The following is a 21,859-nucleotide window of genomic DNA, read 5'->3' as shown; positions in this document are numbered from 1 at the left end:
GTAACAACATCAACATTACTTTTAGACACTCTACCTCACTCCGGGATAACCTTGTATCCAGTTATATGAGTCCTAGGATTGTCCCAGCAGGCCAAAGTTGGCTCGGTGTCATACCAAAAGGTTTTCAGAAATGCATGAAATGTAAGGCGTGCACATTTTCCAAAAACACCAAAAACTACCTCCATCCCATATTACACAAAAACATGATCATTAAATCTCATATCACTTGTGAAACTGAGTATGTTGTGTATGTGCTCACTTGTCCATGTGACAAATGGTACGTTGATAGTACTATTGGCAAATTAAAACTCAGGATACTCCAATACATAAGAGCCATCAAAAATATTGATCCCACGTATCCGATGGCTCTACATTTTCAGGAAAAACATGGAGGTGATCTGCAAGGCTTCGCCTATTTTGGGATACATACAATTCTGAAGGCACCGAGAGGAGGTAATCGAGAGCTGCTCTTAAGACAATCCGAGACTAAATACATTTTGCACTTAGAAACCAAGAAACCAAAGGGCCATAACCTTGATGAGGAACTTTATGCCTTCCTGGGCACTTCAAATAGTCTGTATCCATATCATACTTTGCAATGTAGATATACTGTATTTAGTCTTATGTGTTCTTTTGAATCTCCCTTTCTTCTGCTTTCTGCTATATTTTCAATACAATCTCCATTTTTACTAGTTAGTCTCATAGAGAGGGGATCTTATTATGTTACTTACTTATATCACATAAAGGTTTATATGTTATATTTAGCTGACACAACCACCGTTTTTCACATTAGCTTGTAGGATACTGAGTCTATCAATTCAACATTTTATTGACAGTAATTGAATGAATTTTAGATTCTCTCTTCCTCTAGCTATCTTATTTTAAATCTGTCCTTTTTCTTTTTTAAGGGTGAGCAATTCTTTTGCTATGCTATCTTGGAACATCAGTTAAACCTCCGGCCGTTTTTTAACTATCGTGTATGTAGTATGTCCTTTCTCCAATGCACATATGGACAGTACATAACTTTGCGTGATTTTACCATTTAGGATTTATCTACTGTCATAGCCATGTATTTTAATTGTACTATTATTCATATGGCAGTGCGGTTTTCTTTGATTAAATATTCAGGCATTGCATGCACTAAGCACTTTATACACCAAGCACTTTATATACCTCCATGTAGGATACATCATTAGCTGCTATATTGCTATTTGCACTTTACCCACTTGGGTAGGCTATTGCATTTTTGCACATGCATTTTTCCTCATAGGCACTTGCACTTTACGTATTCTTATATGTGGTATACTCAAAAAGCTGCTTTTAATGCACTGAGCATTATATTAGTAGTAGACTGGCCTCGGCTTAACTGCACAAGTAGCCCACAATGGCATCTGCATTTTAAAGTAGCAATGCCCATTATTATATTAATTTAATCATTTGGACAAATACTCCCATAAACCACACATATTATGTCCTGACATTGCCATCAGTAATTTGAAATGTGAATTCTAGGAATATTATTTGTTATCGTGCTAAATAACATGGTTTACGATAAACACTGATTTTAACATTTATTTCAAAGTTAACTGTCCATTCGTTTATGAATTTACCAAGTAGTTTCCATACGTGTTGGATTCACAAATCTACACGGACATAGTTCAAAATGTCCGAACTGATAAACAAGGTTAACAACTAGCTCTATATGTAGAGCAGGTCCAACACGCGGAAATTTTAGTATAACGAAAGTGTGCAGCATGTGCAAATTACGTATACAATAATGCTTTTTGTGCACGGTTTACAAATACTGAGAAAAGAGAAACATTGATAGTTTATTCGATGTCTTAAATAAATGTATTTTCATGCATCTTAGTGTATTTCACACGACCCACAAGGGTATACAACATGTTTAAACATGGCGGATTCTGTGTAAATGCATGCTTACAATTATGCATGTGACTCTATCCACACATACCATAGAGAGCACGCAGGTTTAAATGTCTTTCTTCTGTTTCTGCACTCTAAACGTGATCAAGCGGCCAGCTTTGCCGCGAAACGCGTCGTTTTTGTCCAATTCTTTCTCTTGTCCATGACATTTACTGATTAAAGAATATTTTTGGATGCTTGGAGCTTCGTTGGTCTTTTTTGAACTCTGGGTCCAGTGTGGAACTTCTACGCAGGTCTGTTCTCTAGAGTGCACTCCAATAGCTTTATACCGTGGTACAAAGCAACACTATATATATATATATATATATATGTACATGTTGGCACATGCTGCACTCAATTTACTATAAAGCTATCCTCAAGAATACTTCATCTGCTTGCGTTTCTTTGCATATTTACACATGGGAAATTGCTTGATATCTTCATTACTTTCGTGGCATGAGTCTCTTCATCTTGATCCCAAGATATCATACATCTCGATACTTTCTTGATGCCTTATAGAATTTGTCTGCAGCGTCTGGTTTCTCTTCTCATACGCCAGCTTTGCATTTGTATGATATCATTATTTCTCTTTGTTTCTTCAATTTGTCCTGCTTTCTTCCGGACTATCACTCGGACAGCCATCATACTGTCTTATATGCGGGTATGGTTGTCTCAATGGGAACCTTGCTTCCAGGATTTTCCTTGGTATTAGTAATTCAAATGGTTTTGTATGTGTGTCATATTCTGTTTTCCAGCAGATAGGCAATATGGGCAAAGTGATTGAAGTGGGGGTACCTAGCTCCTTCTTTACAACAGTGTAGTCTCCAAGCACCCACAAAGGAATGTCCACACTATGTTAGTGAAAACACAGTTCTTTATATAAATAAGGCTTTGATTATTTACACATACAATAACACACTTTGTGCTCAGGCAATTCTAAAATGGTAAATATATACAGTTTCTATGTGGTACCACAATTCCTCTTTGAACCATTAAAATGCATCAACTGTAGACAGTTTCAAATGGCATACAAATCAATGAATAAAGAGAACCAATAATAGATTTTAGGAGGAAAACAAGTTGGTTAAACAATTGGCGGAGTACTGGGCCCCTACCAGTAGGCATAGTTCTGTATGAGGCTCCCCCCACCTGAGCAACCTGTAAAATAAATATATAACACAAGCCCAGTCCATATATTGCTTATAAGAGTCTTATTTCCTTCTATAAAAGTTCTACCACCCCAATGTACCTGGTTTAGCAAAGTTTGACATTGGGTCGTCGACAGATCTTTCTTAAATGTGACTCCTTTTAAGGCAGGAGCCATGGATCATCGAGATCCCTCGGCGAAAAATGGTGTTGAGCCAGCAGCTTCGGTGCTGGTGGTGCTCGTCGACAATTGGTCATGGACGTCCTGCGAAGATGAGGCATACGGGGCACCTCGACGATGATAGTTCATTGCCGTCAAGAGTCACTGAAGAACTTTGGCCCAGCAATGGCATCGGTTTGTCGGCATCTTTGTAGTCTTCGGGTGGCTGGAAACCCACCTGCGGATTCTCCTCAGTTTGTCGGTGGCTATGACCTTCTCCCGCGGGACAAAGCGGTCGCCGGTGATGAGCGAGGGAGAAGTTGGTTCAAAGTGTTCTTAGGCAATGGAGCACTGCAGCTCCAGTCGGCGACAGTGGTCGTCGACTGTGATGGCCTTCAATGTCTGGGCACTTCACTTCGGATTCTGCGCCAGTCGTCGCCGCTCACGTTGCATTTAGGCCATTCCCCTCCCTCCAGGTAGTCACAACAAGGAATGTGTATTGGGACAAGTACCCAGCCATTCAGCACTCCAATCTGCATTCATATCAATTTTCGGGCAGGGCTGTTTCAGTTGTGTGTCAAAGACCAGCAACCAGACACTCATAACATGAAGTGCATATTGGTCACACACTCCATTCACTCAGGTCACACCCCAACGGTGTACCCACAACATACAGTCACTGGGACGGATCCAGCCAGTCTGGCCTGGACTTCCCCACAATACCATATATGGAACTTCCACCCAACAGCCAGTCAGGGGGAAGGGACAGAGTCAGGGCTTCCCAGGACTTTGGGAAAACAAGGTAACAGGCAATAGAAAGCAAGAGGCCACAGGGGCCACCTTGTCTCCTATCAGGAATCAACTGATTCCAATGGCAGGGCCTGGGTATCCCAAAATGGAGGCTACTCAGAGCACCTGTCAAATTCAGCATGGAGCTACCACCAGCCCATACCCTGCTCTGTGGGCCACACACAGGTGCCCAAAAACATACACTAGTGGTACAGGGTTGTACCCCCACCCATGGGTGCCATAAGGTTATCCCAAGGGTCTGTTCACAAAACCAAAAAGGGGAAGAGCTGCACTGCCAGGAGTCCCACATGCATTCCTGTGAGAGAAAAATAACACAGAACACACATGATAACAGGAAAACAGGCCAAAGACATGGAGGCACTATCCCTCCAATGCATTTCCTGCATCATAGAACCCAACCCCAAGAAGTGACGCATGAAATGGTAGCTCTGAAAGGAGCAAAGTTAAGTGCAAAGAACATCTTTAAACTTGACAGGAAATCTCCTGATTCGCCCACAAACATGTCCCTCATCCTTCACCGTACTACTTCCACAATCACTCTCACCACTTGCACCACCACCCTCCATCAATGTAACACCAGCAACACTGCTCTCCCCTTCCTGCCCTTGTTCCATGCTTAACGACAACCTACCTTTTGACCACACTTCTCCATCATCCACAATCACCACACTATCTCTCACTGCCACAATTCTTTTAGGACCCAAACATTTACTTTCCAAGCATTTCAGACCATACCTGGGATTCTTTATAAACACGCAATCACCAATCACCAAATACCCTTCCTTTACCTTGTAAAAATGTCCTCTTGTATTTACTCTGAGACTCCTCCACCAACCACATCACTGCCTTGTGATCTACATTCACACTGCAAGCCAAACCCACCCAACCTGGGCATAATTTGGTACCAGGTTGCCTTCCCTTTAACTAGATAAAAGGAGCCACACCCGTAGTGTCATCCAATAACTCCACACCATCTCCCTCAAAACACCACCCCATGGAAGCCCTGACTGCAAAGCCAGTTGAATGCCTCCTTTCAGGAATCTATTTACACACTCTACCATACCATTGGCCTTGGGATGATACAACGTAGTGCATGTATGCCTACTGCCAAACCATAACAGCCTTTCCTCATGGTGTCAGAGCAAACCTGCACACCATTATCCGTCACAATTTCAGTAGGAAACCCTCCCAAAAATGTCACTAATTCTGCCGTCGTGGCATCTCTTAATCCTTTCCACTCTACCCACTTCGAATGATAGCCCATCAAAACCACAACAAATCTGATGCCATTTCCCAAAACCTGGATAGGACCCATCAAATCCACAGCCACTTTTTGCTACAGCTCTTCAGGAACTCGCACTGGACAAAGTGGTGTCTCCCTTACCACCTTACTTTTGTCACTTGGTAAACAAACATCACATTCCCTGACCTACTTATCCACATTGCTATCCAAAGCCGGCCACCAGTAACTTTGTCTTAACATCCTATTAGTACTATTCATACCACAATGCCCCTGATGAGCAATCTCAATTAGCTTGTCCCTGATGCGTCAGGGGAATTCACCTTGTGCCCCCTCTTGAGCCTCCGCCCAGCCCTCAACAAACACAACTCATCCCTTACCTCATAGAATCGATCACATTTATCTCTATTTGATCTATGCGGGGCCAACCTTCCACAGTCCACTCCTTTACCTTACCCAGTACCGGATCTCCTCTCTCAGCTACCAGCCAAACATCTTCACTTAAAGCCCCTTGTTCAATATTGGCCACAACCATCTCCTCTTCCTGCAACTTCTCCTCAATACCACTGCCCCCTTCTACTGGCAGTCGCAAGAGACAGTCTGCCACTACATTTTCCTTGCCAGGGAAATAACACATCCGGAAATCATAGATCTGTAAACCTAACATCCCTTTGGAAATCCTGGGCGACCCCCTTGCCCAATTTCCTCCAGCTAACATTTGCACCAACCGTCTGTGGTCCATCTTAACCATAAACAGTTGCCCCCACAGGAAGAATTTAAAGTGCATAACAGCCCAAAACACTGCTAATGCTTCCCTTTCCACCAATGAATAATTGTTCTCTGCACCCCTTAAAGGTCTGCAAGCAAATACGATCACATGCTCTTACTTCCCACAATCCAATTGCGACAAGGACACCCCCAATCCCAGCAAACTGGCATCCACTGTCAACACCATCCTCTGACAACTTACAAATCCCCCCAAGAACGGTGCCTTAGAAATTCCTTTGTTAATCTTCTGGAAAGTCTCCTCACACATCACCGTCCACAGGAAGGTAACTCCCTTCTTTAACAATTCCCTTAATGGCGTTGAAATAACTGCAAAACTATCAACAAATTTATGAAAGAAATTTGCCATGGCCATAAATTACCTAATGGATCCTTATCTCACGGGGATTGAGCTTTTTCAATACTCTTCACTAGACTGTGTTTGGGAGAAATCCCTTGAGCTGAGACCGTGTGCGCCAAATATTCTACCTCACGCACACCAATTTTGCACTTACTCCGCTGTACTGTCAAAACGGCCTCACTGAATTTCCCCAACACACATCTTAAAATTCCATCATGTTGTTCCATGTTATCAGCAAAAATTAAAATGAGATCTCGGAAGACAATCACATTGCTGACCCTCTTCAGCACTTTCGCCATCACCCGCTGGAAAAGAGCTGCAGCCGATGCCAGACCAAACGGCATCCTAAGATATTTGAAAGTTCCTTCCGGGCTGATGAATGCTGCGAGATCCTGACACTCCTGGGACAATGGCACTTGGTGATATGCTGCTGTCAGATCTATGACTGTGAACCAAGTAGCATTCCCCAACACAGATAGAGCTTCCGATATGACCGGTAATGGATAGCTCTCCACTAAAATGCAGACTCTCGAGTGGATACCTTCCCAAACAACAGGTAATTTAGCCGTGTTCGTTCTCACAGAGGGGCACCTATGGACTATTTTTTGATTGTTAAAGGGACTTAGGTTTAGTCACCCCAAGTTTCCTAGGGTCATCCAGACATGGATCCCTTGCTCACTGTGCTCAGTTCCGCACAGCTCCAACTTACTGATGAGGCCCAACAAGGTTGAAACATGTGTATGGGGTTGCTGTTAGCACTCTTGTTCAGAAGAGGATTGCCATAGCATTTTGGTACTGGACTGCCCATGTGGGCGGGACAAAGACTGATATGGACATGGATAGTTCGCTTCTGTGAAAGGTACAGTGAGCTAAAATGTGGCTGTGGACTCGAGCGGGTACCTTCCCAAAGAACAGGTCATTTAGCCGTGTTTATTCGCGCAGAGTGGTGCCTATGGACTATTTTTTTTACTGAACTGTTCTTGTTTAGCTCCCTCAAGTCCACACACAAACAAATCTTTCCATTGCCCTTTGCATCTAGACCAACTGGGGATAACCATTCCATGCCAAGTACTCGTTCTATCAAACCCCTTTGTAAGAGACAATCTAACTCCTCATGTAATTGTTGCTTCGTATTATGGGGAACTGGCTGCACCTTGTGCACCACTGGCCGAGAACTGTACTTTACTTTGATGCAATGTTCATAGACCTCTAACTTTCCCAGACCTTCCGAAAACATCTTGGGGAACTCTGTGACCCATTTGTCGTCCACTTCTGCTATTGACATTGGAATGGATGCATTGGCTTGAATCCGAACTCCCAAGTTTCTCTGCTCTTCCCATCCTAATAAAGATTAACCTTTATTTGCAACTAAATTATTCGCCACACACTTCCTGCCTTTATAAGCCACAAGTCCTTGACATTTTCCGAGCAATTCTATTTCACTCTCCCCGTACCCACAAGGCTGTACTTGAGGAGGTGACAGTTCATGAACCTCCCTCGATAGAATACTCGTCAAAGTGTCCTTCAACACTGTGGTCCATGGAGAAGCAGAGTCCACCTTCATTGATAGCTCAGAGCCATCAATTTGAAACACATCCACCGGGCCTTCTGCCCCCCGAGAAATTGCTGAAATTTCAAAAATATGTCGACATTTGGCTTCTCCATTTTGGCTTTCCTGTTCACTATGGCTTGGTTTGTGCTCCACAGCACGGATGGTAGACTCCTTGCACATACATGCAAAATGCCCCTTGCGTCTCCATCTGATGCATTCCGCATTCCTCGCTGGACAAACAACAATTAGCAAGCCTAGCACCCACACCCCTGGAAGATTGGGATATACCAAAGGCTGCAACCATGTGTATCTACTCTGAAATGAAGGATGTACACAAATCTTCTGCATAAGTACTTAAATCACGCTGGGGACGTAGATGCAGAAAAGAACAAACTATTTTTTACAGGGTCAGGGTCTTGACCCTGTCGAAGGGGGTAGTGACCTTTCTCAGCCTGAAGCATGAGGCTTTCTAAAATTTAAATCCAAACAAGCCCTACTCCCAGGTATGGAAGGTGGGAGTTGTGGGGTCACCGGTCCCCGAAAAATCCCCCTTCCCAATAATGACAACACTGATGCCACTCACATGCTCTCAATGCCTCATTTACAGTCGCTCGCCACAGTTATCTTTTTGTCTTTTCAGAACGATATCTCCCACAATGCAAAAGCAAGCAGCCACGAAAACCCGGACTGGAAGCAAACACCCTAAATCACGAAATGCAGCAATGTCAGCATACTTTGAAATGGCAGCACCACCAAACTGCATCCAAGACATAGAAGCAGACTACTGCCCCACCAATCAGAAAAATGGACTTGCAGCCCACAGCATGACAGAGAAACACAAAGTGGTTTATAAAACCATGCTGGAAAAGGCAGAGGGGCTTAGAAGGGTTTTTAAAGCCTACCAGCTGTGTAGCCCTGCTTCTGGCGAAAAGGCAGACACTGATTGGTGCTGGAAATCAGCTGACCACTGCAACTAATGTGGTTGAGACAGTCTCTGCATTTAGAGTCCTGACCTATATAAGCAGACAGGAGAAGAGGCAGAGAGTGTGGGTTGTACGAGTGATGTGGAAGGTGGAGTTGGAGAAAGACCAGGTGGAGGACGGATGGCAGAGCAGATGTGGAAGGTGGAGTTGGAGAAAGACCAGGCGGAGGACGGATGGCAGAGCAGAGTGTTGGAGAGGTGGATTTTGAGCAAATGAGGTTTTTGAGAGAGAGAGTGGTTTCTGTGGTGTATAGTATTGTGTATTTCAGTGCAGGAAGTTAGGAGGTGGGAGTTTAGGAGTTGGGAGTGAGAGAGAAAGACTGAACATAGTGTGGGAGATATTAGTTATTGAGCGGGTGTGATTGTTATCAGAGAGGGAGGCTAGTATGGAGTGTAGAAGTGGGATGCAAGTGGTGGGATGTTTTAGAGAAGTTTGGAGGGGCTGAGAGCAGCAAGAGCATGAATTGTGAAAGGGTGAGCAGGGGACCGTATCCATGGGTTGCTTATATAGCTAATGAGGTGAGCAGGGCACCGTATCCATGGGATGCTTGTGTGGTGAAAGGGTTGAGCAAGGCACCATATCCCTGGGTTGCTTGTGTAGTGAAAGGGGTGAGCAGGACACCATATCCCTTGGTTGCTTCTATAGCGAAAGGGGGGAGCAGGTCACCATATCCCTGGGTTGCTTGTATAGCAAAAGGGGTAAGCAGCACACCATATCCCTGGGATGCTTGAATAGCGAGAGGGGTGAGCAGGGCACCATATCCCTGAGTTTCATTCGTTGTGATAGGAGTAGAGCTGGAAGGCTCATAGTAGCATTTAAGGTAACGAGTAGTGGTTAAAGGAAGGTAGGTGGAGTTGGTAGGGTGGAGGAGAGAGTAAAGACGAGGGGGTGATAACATCAGGAGGCACACATTCACCACCCTCTAGAACTAACATACGTGGGAGTATAGAAATAGGTTGGAAGTCTCTGAAGGAAACAGATAGCCAACGTCTTAGGGACACCTTCTTAGAGCAATTTAGCAAACAGACTACAGGGGTTAACGATCTGTAGAAACTAACTGGGGCTACGGATGCCTGGGCTAGGGCAGAAATCGCAGGGGATCTGAGAGAGAGAGGGGCAGCCCTAGTGCCACCTTCCCAAACCCCTTTTGCAGACGGTGGCCCTTGCTATAATCAATGCCTGTCTGATCTGCAATTCTGAAGGAAGCTTTCAATAACCACAACATAGCTCTACTGTGTGCGATAATAATGAAAACCCTTGAAATATTAGCAAGACTTTGTGTTTCATTCAGCCCATCGGCCACACACTATACATGAATCTGATAATGTGAAGGTTCCACAGGCAGTAGACCTGGTTGTTGCGGGCGTGGTAAATACACTTAGCCAACGCTATAGATCTAATCCGGAACTACTGCTGCAGAAAATGGGGTTTGAAAAGGAAGTGGTGGCATAGACCGATAGGGAAGAAGCTATCTACAGAGGTACTGTTGTAAGGGGCTCGAACATGCACAATCCAGTACGGGGTATTATTACAAGTCAACAGTTAATTTCTGTACACAATGCCCCCAGTGGACAGAATGAGTTCATGCAAGTGATTCTGTTGTAGGTTTTGTTACCTAACAACGCATTCTGGAGTGGTTAAAAGCTGTTGGCCTGGTTATCCCACACCCACACGGCTCTGCAAATACATCCAGGCCAACCACCCCTACAACAAGATCCTGATCGCCCAGTCCTGAAATGAGGTACTCACCACATCATGAAACTATGATGACCCTGCCACTTATACCTCTTAAGCGCCTAGGCCTGGCAGAAGACATATACATCCAAGTTGGTTGTCTGATTAATGGAAATGACCCGTTGTCTAGCAGTATTAAAAATGACTGTTTATAAGTATAACTGCTGCTTTTTATCCTGTGTGTAGTAAAAATGACTGTTTGAGTATAAGTGCTGGCTTTTCTACTTTCTGTATTACAAAAGACTGTTTCAGTATAACTGATACATGTTCTCCTTTCTGTGTTTAATATGTCTTTATAAATGAATATTTTCACAAGTAATAAAACGGACTGGCTGTTTATTACATTGCCACATCTGTGTATAATGACACACAACACAAAGTTATTTTATTCATACAAGATAACACTAAATAGAACACGCACATCTGCATTTCTAACAGAGGTTTAATAGTCTGCGAGATCTACATACGCTGTGTAATGTCTTATTTTTAACGAATGTCGCCACCATTGGATCGTTATGCTTGCGATTGCTTAAGTACATTTTTATAACAACCAACAGTGATCGCCATTTGACTGATAAAGAATAAACAGTGTTGTCTGCAAGTAATAGCTTTAGAGTCTTGGACCGGCACTGTGGTATAACTTAAATACTTTGCAATTCTTTTCACATAATCCATTAAAACAACAACGTATATGGGGTGTTGCGGAAATTGAGCCAAGCTGTCAAACACAGCGTATCTCCTGCCAACCACAGAGCTATCCAATGCATTCAATCTCGGCCCTGTGGATCAGTGTTCACCACCAGACTAACAGGGCGACTGCGGGGCAGTCATGTGAGGCATGTATTGCTGGCATACACACCGTAAAATGTTATCGTGGTGTGTCTATTGTTACTCAGGAATCCTTTTATCTGTAGACTATCCATTACATATCAAAGAGAATGTTTCGCTGCATGTTGATCTCGAGAATGCTATCGAAATGTCTCCACACTAGAAGTGAATGCGCAGTTGCTAGGTTTCATTTCAGCTCGCAAGTTCCCACTCCTCAATAGGTTGATATGTCCTGATGATGCATTGTTGGATCTTTGGGCGAAGGCCAGTGGCATGTAGCCGTGGACATAGTCATTGTGTGGCAATGCAACTGCCACATCACTCGTGTGCTTCCCCGTAATAGACACTAGACCCATGTACTCTCTGATTGTTTGGAAGTCCATAGTTAGGTGCATACACTTTGTCAGGGATCAAGACACAATCCTTATGCAACGCTGCATAGTTCATGTTACAGTGTTTGAAGTGGAAGTGGTTTCCAGCATATGTGCCTATGAGCGATGCTGTTTCAACAATCTCTATGAAGGTTATTTTTGGCAGTTGCCCCAGGATCAGGTTGTCAGTTACCTGTAGGAGTGCTATAGAATTTACTGGCTATCCTCTTGACTGGTTACTTCAAGTTAGATATTTGCAAAGCCTCTTCATGTGCTAAACTAACGGTTGTGGAGATGCTCAAAGGTTTAAGTAACAAGCTAGCTGATATGATGGCTCTCTTGTATAGTTCAGCATCTTCGATAATGAGTGAGAAAGAATCAGTGTTCGGGATAGTTTCACTTTAAGATCAACACTATTGATCAACAGTTTATCGTAGAAGAAAAGGTCAGAATGTAGACGTCCTATTAAATCAAATGTTCTACTGATCGTGGCATAGCAGGCTTTCTTCACGAACCCTGTGCTGTCACCATCCAGAGCAGTGGGGTCAAACTGTCCCACAGTGTCACAGTGAAAGAGACTGGCCAAGAGCTGGCTTTCCAAGGCATCAGGGCCATAACTTAATATACTCTCTATTTAAGACCGGTAGGCGTACATATTATCACTCTGGTTTATCAATCGATCGCCCAGTGTTATGTCCACCTGGTTGAACATTGTGGCTATGGGGTATGCAATCGTAGCCACTTGTGTGCCAGCCACGAGGTTGATGTCGTAGGCATTTGTTATTTTACAAGTTAGATGCAACAATGCGCTGTTCAGGGGGGAGCAATGTTGTGCGACAACAGGAATGGCCACAGCCTGAGAGCGCGCCGGCTCCAGCTTGTAAATCCTCGTAGTGATCCTCATCTCCTGGAAGGATGCAACTTTGTTGTTTGATGTATCCAACACCCAAACTGCCCAGGCACACTATGGGAAGAAGATCGGTGTCCTGCGGCCAGATAACGGCTGATTGTGCTGGTTGCCTGCGGCCTGAGGGGGGAATGGTGGGCCTCTGACAGACTACCCTGCTAGCCACGCCGTGACTCCTCCTCCCTCATCGAAGCAGCAAGCTTTTCCCCCCAGTCCTGTGCCTGGATGTGCTATGTCAGCGTGTGCAGCTCCCTCGCCTTGGGCTGCGGAATGGTCTGGTCCCACACCTGAAGCACAGGGGACGATCAGAAAGGGAAGGTACTTTTTTTAATGACTCCTGAAACTGCAGAACATTTTGCCCTTGAGCGGCCTGACTCTGGCAGGGCCCCGGAATAATTACTTTAGCCTTGGCCTTAGTTTGGGTATGCCTGAGCTGTGCCTCGCACACTATGATCTGGATCCATGACTGCCCTCTGGGAGTTGAAAATATTGTGGAGAGGGCTCCTAGCCACCGTAGACTGTTGTCACCTAGTGCGCCCTGTTCCCGCAGACACTGCGGGTGTTGAGTGTTTCAGTTGTTTGACCGAGTTGTTTTGTTATGGGGGCTAAGGCCGATTGGTTTGGTTTCTGGTGTGGGCAGGGAGTTGGGAGGATGCGCGGTGGGGTTGGGGGCTAGGTTTTAACGGCAAGTACACTGCACTGTTTAGCTTTGTCATACTTCTGAAACTAGACAACCAAGTTGGGTCCCTGTGGACCATGCAACCTATTAGGGGTACACAACACGGTCATGTGAGATGGCAGGTACAATTACTTCTTCACTAAAGGTGCAGTCGGGAATAGTATCCCGTTACTGTCATGGAACGTAGGGGGCTTCACAAATCACACAAAAAACAATTAATTGAAAACTATGCTAGGAACCATGGTGTGAATGTTTTGTGTTTAGAAGAGACACATTTGGCCCTGGATGCTAAACATCCTAAGATACCTGGATGGGGTGTACATAGATACGGTTCCTCGTTCTCTACTCATTCACGCGGAGTAGCTATGTATATACACCGTTCAGTTGCATTTATGCTCCACAATCAAATCTGTGATGGTGAGGGGTGCTTTTCACTGCTGGCGGGGGAGGTTCTTGGCCTCTGTGTTCTCCTTATAAATATTTATGCCCTGAACACAGACTCCTGTGTTTTTCCCAAAATGTGCCAAACAACTATCAAGGTTCTCAGATTATGACATAATATGGGCAGGTGATTTCAATATGGCCCTATCCTTGACACTTGATAGATCCACCACACAACAGACGGTATTACCAAACGTGGTGACTAAATGGCTGGACATTGCGGAATATCATAGATTTGTATGATGCTTGGAGGGTAATGTACCCCACTGCCAAGGAATATTCCTTTTATTCTGGGGTCCACGGTAGCTCTTCTAGGATTGATTATGTCATGGTCTCCTTAAACATGCTCCATTCTATTGTGGAGGCAAAAATCCTTCCACGATCCCTGTCAGATCACTTCCTGGTGAATGTTCTCTTCTCCTGCCCCCTACAACACCTGAGGTGTCTGAGGTGGTGGTTCAGGGCCAGTGCACTGGGGGACGCTCTTTTCCGCTACAATATTAGACTGGACATACAAACCTTCTTTGAGATAAATCTGGGGTTTGTGTCGGATGATAGAATAGTATGGGAAGCCTTTAAAGTATATGTCAGAGGGTGCTGTATGTCTAGAGAGGGCGGAGCATTGAAGGACATTCATAGATTGATATTTAACACTGAACGAGAAATTAAAGAACTGGAAGACCAACAGGCACTACATGATTCCCCCTTGGCTCGGGAATTCCTAAGAAAAAAACAGGAAGAACTATGTCTCCTTATGGAACAGGAGGGAGATTCCTGGGAGACCCAGTTCGGGTGGAAGCGTATGGGGAAGGGGACCGCCCTAGTTGCACGTTGGCATGGGCAATTAGACAAGAGCGTCAACTAGCAGATATCGTGGAGTTCGAAGACCCGGGGGGAGCATCAAGTAGGGATCCCTTAGTGATCTGCAAGACTTTTAGGAAGTATTACGAACAGTTATATAGGTCACAATTGAAAGTGGGGAATGACTCCATATCGGAATATCTGGATCAGGTTGTCTTGGGTTGGCTCGAACCGACACTGGTGGAACAGTTGAACGTACCTCAGCTGGAGAGAGGAATACGAAATACTATCAACTCCCTCGCTAACGGCAAGGCGCCGGGTATAGACAGGCTCAACACGGAACAGTATAAGGAATACTTCATTGGAGACTTGATTGTCCTACATATACGCAGTATGTACGAGGAAGCCTTTAACTCAGGAACTCTACCCGAATCCATCAGAACGGCTATTGCAACGGTACTGCCGAAACCCAATAAAGACCCCTCGAAGTGAGACAAAACAATTCTAGCGAAAATCCTGGCAGATCGCCTTCTCCCACATGTGTCTGGCCTGGTGCTCCCAGACCAGGCAGGCTTCATCCAGGGCAGGTCCACTCTGAACAATCTACGGCAAATATTTTACACTTATGCACAACGTGAATCCTGAAATCCCTATGGTGGTTGCTGCCTTGGACGCGGAAAAGACCTTTGATTCAGTAGAATGGCCCTTCCTATTCAAGGTCCTGAGATGCTCTGTGCTGGGTGTTGTTTTTCTCTGCTGGATCCACCTGTTATAAACAGTGCCCAGAGCATCAGTGTACGCCAATGGATTCATGTCGGAATGTATAGAGCCAACGCGAGGCACAAAACAGAGATGTCTGTTGTCCCCTATACTAATATTCGCCCTTGCTATTGTACCATTTGCTTGTTACATTAGGGAGAATCATGTGCTTAGCAGTGTCAAACTTTATTCCTCACCTCTTTGTATCACTTTACGCAGACATATGTTGTTGTATTTAAAATATCCAAGGGAAAATTTACAACCGGTTGTACAGGTGATGCAGCAATACGGTGATGTCTCTGAGTTGCGGATCAACTGGTCTAAATCGGAGGAGCTACCCCCAAAAAAAACGTGGTCCAAGAGGGAGATATTTGTGAAGACTTTAGATGGTGCCCTGATGGAATGCAGTATTTGGGTATGTATATAACCACCTCTGCGGCTGAATTGTTTGAAAACAAAATCTGAAAGCCTTGGAATACCTGGAGCACAGGGTTGAGGCCTGGATATTGTTGCCGATCTCGCAAGCGGCCCAGATCTCTCAGGCCAAGATGGTTATACTCCCGAAGTTTTTATATATATTTAATAACGTCCCAGTTTGGCCCCCCTCTAGCTTCTGGTCCAGAGCACGTAAACTGTTGACACGCCTGATTTGGGCTGGTAGAAAGGATAAAGTATCACTTGAGGTTTTGACATTGCCCTATGATTTGGGAGGGTTGGAATATCCTGATTTGTTTATATATTTCCTGGCCACACAAGTGCAGTGGTGGTCGCCCCGTCTGATCTCCCTAATTGTCTCTCTTGAAAAGGCTATCACATACCCTGTCAACTTAAAGGCCTGATGTGGAGACCCCATCCTACATGTCCCTGAACCGAGATCCAGACGATTTAAAACATTTGCAAGACATGGCATAAAGTGCTGAATATTACTCAAATGCATCTCAATACTCCCCCACATTTGCCATATACAGGATCAGGGATATGCCACTTACCCATGAAAAAATCTTTCGAACACACTTTGAAAGGTTGGGGATGCACTCATTGGGTTATCTGGTAGTGGATGGTCATCTAATCACATGGGCAGATCTGAAGACTAGAGGGGTGTGGGATGGGCTAACAATGTTTCTGTATTTATGACACGGGAGGTGATCAGGGCTATCTGGCCAAACTTCCCACAGGCGCTGCGACCTCCTCCCCAACACTACAATATGTGACTACATCCATTTCCGCTAAATCACTGGTTTCAGTCAGATATAAGAGTATCAGAGCACAGAGGTCTTTTCCGACCAATGCACCCCGCTTAAGATGGAAGTCAACACTGGGTACAACACTGACGGATGGCCAATGGTGGCAGATATGTTCTCAAATGAAATCTCTCTCATGGAACAACCGTCTATGTTCAATCCATTATACATTTTTGCATCAGGTATATTACTCCGCTAAGAGGTTGCATAAATTCTACCTGGAAAGACCAGCCAGCTGTACTAGGTGCTCTTGTGACTGAGCCGATTTTCTCCATGTGACATGGTCCTGTCCCTTAATACAACCGTTTTGTGCAGCAGTAGAAACGGCTATGCGCTCCATGTTGTGTGAATCCTGGCAATACTGTCTGGAATTTCGGCTGCTAGTCTTGATTGAAACCAGATCTAGAACTGGAAAAAGACTTGCGGGAATGGCATCAGTTGTTGCCAGAGCATTAATTGCCACGGCAATCCATGGCACCAATATTGCGTGAATGGTTGGCCTACATGAATATGTGGGAACATAGGGAAACGCTGTAGCCCTCCTCCTTGCCTCTGCAGAGCAGGACATTGGAATATTGGCTCCCCCTTCCGGAACTATATGCTGAACACTGACAATAAATGGTCCTCATTACGACCCTGGCGGAAATCGAAAAACGATGGCGGAAATGCAATACCGCCATCGAATAGCGCTCGGTGCGACTATGGCCCGTCACCGCAAAGTACGAAGCCATTAGCGACACCGTAGTGAACGCCAACGCTAACTGCACCAAGTACACGCGCGCGCACCATGCCAAACCGTAAATACCACCATGGCGCAAGGGTACGCGAATTCCGACCCTAGCGGACATGTACCTAACGCCATCAAGCATGGCGGAAAGTACCATTCCGCCATGGTGAGAAGTACGGCATCGCGAATCAACCGTAGACGGCCCCACTGAGTGCCTGTACACCGCTCCCTGCCCACAAAGTACAACTCCCCGTAGGTGCAATGAAGTCACAATGCAACCAGTGAAATGTACAAGTCACCCCTGCATGCCAACGAACAAAAGAATCACAAGAGGGGCCAATGGGAGCTGCAGGGCACAGATGGCACAAATACAGAAGCCATTCCAATGGACATGACCACAGTCCCCCCCCCCCAGAAACGCACGCAAACACAGGCACCTGTGACCAGCAATATTCCGAAAATCACATCATTCCACCAGTCCACCTGGCTGACCGGCATCTGTTACACAAAACCCAATCCCCCGCCCCTGAGCATGACAACATTCAAACAGTCATATTGGCAGCCCCCATCCCTGACCTCACTGGGCTTCGTAGGCAAACGCGCCCAGCACAGTACCACGCAACTAAACTCCGAAGCTGGAACCCAATGCAGATCTCCTCACAATACATCGCTCCCCAAATAGGAATATGCCACATCACTCGCAAAGAAGAACGCTACACGGCCCATATCAGAATAGAAATTTAATGCACAACAAAATCACCAAGCCCATACAGCCATTAGGCCATGAACTCCAAAACACATTTCACCATTGTGGGCTGCATCCGCAAGAAATGACCAGCTACTACTTGTGTGACGCCCTGTTCCATCATGGTACACAGAGCCACATTCACGTACGAAAAGGCAACATGGAAGCGCACAGAACCGCAGGGCCGTCCCAATGGGGAGGCACTAGTCCAGCTGAAAGGCCGAAATGTTGCTCCGAGCCACTAGTACTGCGTAAGGGCATGTGGCCCATTGGCGATCGTCCCATAAGATCGTAATGCTGCTCCACTGATTAACACGAAGCAGCAGGTGTCGGGAGTAAAAGCCATCTGCAGGAGTGGCATACAGATGGCAGTGGCAAAAGGGGAGGAGATACCTGTCAACCAAAAGAAAAGAAAAAGAACAGAATGGCCATCAGAACTACATTCGAACAACTCACTTCAATGATCACACTAAATCCACAGCCATATGCATGCTAGCCCACTCCAAAGGATCATCACCACCCCAAAACCACTTGCGACTCATAACTATCTATATCGAGGTGTAAACACCATCACAAACGAGTGTACCTGTGCATGCGTCTGTGAAAACAGAATCCATCTGATGGGATTGGTAACGTGCATGGACACAAGTGTCTGAAGGCGCGTCGAGACAGGGAGGGCTCAACAAGGCCAGATAGACGATGGTCCCACTATGGCAGCCCTGCATCACATAGCGCAGGGGAGGCGGATAGATTCCAAGAAGCCCTGTACATGGCAAACTCTGTATCAAATCACCTGCCCATGCATCCATTCATCATTCCCTCATCCCGGTATAAAAACGCCTGAATATTTACTCACATAACATTAGAAATATCCATTGAGTCTGTGCGTTATGCAGCCTGCAAAATCCACAGTGCCCCAGCCCGTAATTCCAGTGTTGTGAAGTAACATGTATTTGGGAACGTCCGGCCTCATCGCCCACGTCGCTATTGCGCATCCCAAACTATTCATATCAATCATTGCATCCTCGCCATGGCCCCTGTCTCAAGGACATTGAACAATAGAACGTTATATTTGCAGTCAGACCTGTGGGCATCTCCTCGCCGCTAGCTGAAAACCGAAAGCGCCGCCCTCCGAATTCCTCATTTGCAACATCACGTCGAAAAGGCATCTGTGGCCGTTTGAAATCACAAATTAATCCATCTAGTGCGGCTGTGTGTGAAAATGGCAACTGCCTTCACCCACAAATGGGACGCCCCGCCCGTCGGTGCAACTCGGTACAGTGATGCATGAGGGCCCACCGTTACTCGAGTACTACGTTCCACTGACCCATCACAAGTCTGTTCGCGACTGCAAAGATTGTATGTGAAACAATGGGACCATAGCCGAATGTACATATCAACAAATGTTACACGGCCATCGGGTACAAATACATGATTGCAATAGCAAGATGCCATTCCTCGAATTGCAGCGTTGTGTGCGGGACGTGCTCGGCCAAAGGGGAGAGCAGCTTGCACAGGTGGAATGAATCACCACAGGTGGAGGCCATACAGCCTGAAAACACATAAATTGCACACCCAGTCTCCTCCCACAACCACACCCACTCCGGAATGCTACCGGCAGGACTCGCGATGTTGGCCCTGGGGGACCTGATAGCACTGCAAGTACTCCAACTCCAAGAAGAAGACGAACACCAACTACAACCGGCCGCACGGAGGAGACGCAGGAGGAGGAGGAGGCCAAGGCAGGGCCAGCAAGGGCCGCCAGCACAGCCACTACCACCACGCAGGCAGCCCGCAATCCCACGCCTCCGAGCACATCCGTTCAACCTCACTGATGAGCAGATCCACACCCTCTACCGTTTGGACCGGGACACCATAGCCGCCATTGTGGACATGACACAGGCTGACCTTGTCAGCATGATAGATAGCCCAACCGCCATCCCACCCCTACTGAAGGTGGTGTCTGTACTCCACTTCCTGGCCACAGGCACCTACCAGCACACAGTCGGACAGTTGCATGGCATTTCTCAGCCACTGTTCTCACGGACACTATTGCAAGTGCTCGATGCCCTCCTGCAGCACGCAGACGACTACATCTCTCTACCACGCTCGGAGCAGGAAATTACCAACACAAAAGTGGGATTCCATGCACTTGCCGGCATACCGGGTTGCATTGGTGCCATCGACTGCACCCATGTGGAATTGGTCGTCCCACATGCCATGGAGGCCCAGTACCGCAACCGAAAACAATTTCATTCCCTGAATGTACAAATGGTGTGTGACTCCAACAGGATCATTACACATTGTTGTGCCAGATTCCCTGGATCAACCCATGATTCTATGGTCTTGAGGAACTCTACTATACCACGCTACATGGAGCGACACGCAGGGAACAGATCCTGGCTACTCGGTGAGTCTCATTACATGCATGATAATGTGGGGTATGTGATTCGGCAATGACCTGGCAGGAAGGGGGAGGGGGGTGTGCGTACGTAGCAATGGCATTCCACATCATACGTTTATCGTCCACATACAGGTGATGCTGGGTATCCACTGAAGAGATGGCTCCTCACACCAGTCCGGAACCCACGGGACCAGCATGAGGAGGACTACAACCATGCCCACTCACGTACCCGTGTAGTCATTGAACAGGCATTCGGCCTACTGAAGACTCGTTTCCGCTGCCTCAGCAGGTCTGGCGGGGCACTCCTGTACCGCCATGAGAAGGTTGCAAAGATGGTCATGGCATGTGTCATGCTCCACAACATGTGCGTACGTAGAAATGTGCCCATGCCCCCTGACGCAGAACTGCAAGCACCTGATGATGGTCATGATGAGGGTGGGGATGTGGCAGCACCTCAAGGAGTCTGCGAGGCACCGGAGGGCCGTGACATTCGTCAGCATCTCATTGATGCATGCTTCTAGCACTCACGCCTGGTGGCTGATACATGGACACGGGACTCGTGGCACTGTGTGTGTCTGGTACATGCACAATATGGACTGTACGCCTATGATGGCCTAGTACACAAAGATCATTGTCCACACATCTCATTGGTTGATCGTGCACTGTTTATGGCATATGTGATATCATGTTGAACACCCTATCGACCCGCCACCCAAGTGAGCCCAACACACCCCCTCCACCCTCCTACCTCCCCCCCGAACACCAGTGTCCAAAGATTCTCATTGTCAGTGGGCTGTCGCTATTGCAAGCCCCCTCTGCGGGTATCAGGGGCACCCCTGCCTGTGGAGCGCAGGTTCCTCCCAGATCTACGTTGGGGGCTGCCCTGGACGGAACTTGCAACGGATGATGTCTCTGCCTGCTCACGTCCATGCATGTCCCTAAGGGTTTGTGAGAGCTCAGTGAGCACACGGCGCACTGCGGCAAGTTCGGCACATACGTCTTTGGACGTCGCATGCAGTTCCCCCCTCAGGCTCTCGGTGCTTCTCTCCATTTGGACTCTCAGGCTCTCGGTGCCACTCTCCATTTGTACTCTCAGGCTCTCGGTGCTACTCTCCATTTGTGCCCTTAGTGTCTCTGTACTTCTCTCCATTTCTGCCCTAAGTGTCTCAGTTGATGTTTCTATGTCTGCCTTAGTGCCCCCACATTCATCGGCATGGTCCTTGAGGAGCGTGGCCAGTTGCTGCTGTTGCACGATTAACTGGTCGAGGGACTGTTGCCTCTG

Source organism: Ambystoma mexicanum, chromosome 1q (genome assembly GCF_040938575.1).
Source record: "Ambystoma mexicanum isolate Mex_15411 chromosome 1q, UKY_AmexF1_1, whole genome shotgun sequence".
Classification (NCBI taxonomy): domain Eukaryota; kingdom Metazoa; phylum Chordata; class Amphibia; order Caudata; family Ambystomatidae; genus Ambystoma; species Ambystoma mexicanum.
Note: the sequence above shows the minus strand (reverse complement) of the source record.